The sequence below is a fragment of the Otolemur garnettii genome, unplaced genomic scaffold (assembly GCF_000181295.1).
Source record: "Otolemur garnettii isolate 467f Iridium unplaced genomic scaffold, OtoGar3 scaffold00150, whole genome shotgun sequence".
In the NCBI taxonomy this organism is placed as follows: domain Eukaryota; kingdom Metazoa; phylum Chordata; class Mammalia; order Primates; family Galagidae; genus Otolemur; species Otolemur garnettii.
The window spans coordinates 4,611,316-4,613,352 of NW_003852545.1; positions in this window are offsets into that span (position 1 = coordinate 4,611,316).

Below are 2,037 nucleotides of genomic sequence, written 5' to 3' on the forward strand. Positions count from 1 at the left end.
TCCTTTGGTATTTGTAGTTTTAAGGATGTTTACACTTGTATAATCATCTAAAAAGTTTATAATTATTCTGCAATTGTCCAGCAATACAGATAATTTGTCATGATTAGTGGGATTACAAATTTATAATTGAAATGAAATACGCATTATTCAAATGTGGGAAGAACTTTAAGGAGTAAATCATTGTTATAAACACAAAATGGTAGAAAGAAAAAAAGGTATAGTATTAACAAAAGGGCCTCTCCCAACTTCCTGAACTTTGAACATAAGGCAAAATCAACTGTGTAGATTGGAAGGATCCATAGCTCATCCTATCATTTAGATCATCCAATCAAAAATGGAGTAAAAATATTGATCATGTACATGATGATGTACGACTCTGTTGTTATGTAGGCTCAGTGTAAAGCTCACATCCAAGCCATTCAAAATATACTATTTTAACATAATGACATAGGCTTGGCTGACTACTCCAGAGACAGTGTTCATTAGCCTGAGAATCGTATAGCACTTCCCCCATTAGTAAACTCCTTTAAATCTAATGTGGGGGACTTTACATGACAGCAGAGGGTGACCACTAGCTTTTAACCCACCACTTTTAGTGAAGTATTTATTCACTTTGGATATTAAGAAATGACACAACCTCATTTTGAGGAACCTTGAAAAACATTTTTTTTTCAATTTTTTAAATAATAGAATCATTCCAGTAACTATCATTTAAGACATTTTCGCAACAAAATCTTGTGCAATAGTTTCAGATAGCCTCAAATTTCCTGTTTTATGATCATGATATGACACTAAATAAGAATAGGTGTCATTAAGCCAATCACAGTTATGTTTTCTGTTTATTTATTCAGTGATTGATCAATGATGCCTCTGTACTAGGTCACTGAGTAATTGCATCCTGTGATGAATGGCTAACTGAGGTTTCAAATGCATTTTTTCCAAAGAGCTTAATGTTTTTCTACAAAACAATCATAATGTATGGTAAATCCCTGGACATACCATAATTATTCACGAATGAATTGGTTTACTGACGGTTTTCTGAAGAAATTTTGTTATATTTGCTTAAAAGATCCAGGACAAGTAGTCTCAAAGTTTAATGTGCATAATATTTCTATTTTATGACTTTCTAATTTTTAAAGTAGTCTATACCTTTTGTTATATGATTCATAAATGAAAAAGGGCAAGAAGAATTTTTTTTTTTTTTTTTTTTGAGACAGAGCCTCAAGCTATTGCCTGGGTGAAGTGCCATGGCATCACAGTTCACAGCAACCTCCAACTCCTGGGCTCAAGCGAGTCTCCTGCCTCTGCTTCCCAAGTAGCTGGGACTATAGGCACCTACCACAACGCCCGGCCATTTTTTGGTTGCAGCCGTCATTGTTGTTTGGCGGGCCCGGGCTGGATTTGAACCCACCAGGTTAGGTGTATGTGGCTGGCGCCTTAGCTGCTTGAGCCACAGGCGCCGAGCCAGAGCAAGAAGAATTAAAATGTAATAACAATTACTAATAAACTCATAAACATTGCTCAACTCTCAAAGAAAAGAGAATATAATACCACTTAACAGCTGGCAATTCTTATAAAAGGAATTCTTGATTATTTCATATCTAAGAGATATTTTCTGAGTGTCTGATCTTTGCAACCTCTATGTAGGTGCTGTGGGAAAGCAAATGGTGAATGAGATAAAATACCACAAATTCAGTGTTTAGAATCAAGCAGGATAAATCAGCCCTCTACAGGAAGCATACTCAAATTATAATGGGAGGCCTGAAAGTATTTTCAAAGGTTGTGTTTTCATAATGGTAAGCAAAACAAAACAAAACAAAACAAAAACACAGATTTCAGAAAAACATGCAAAATCCTGAGTTAACACTTCAACAAAGATACTTCCTTACATAGCATAGGTAGAAGACGTGATCAGTGTTATGCATCTGTAATGAATGCACTACATATATCCCCGAGTATTATACCATGGTTTACTCAAAATTACCATGCCAGGCTGCATTGAATGACTATGGAAAGCCTTTATGGTACCCTGATAAA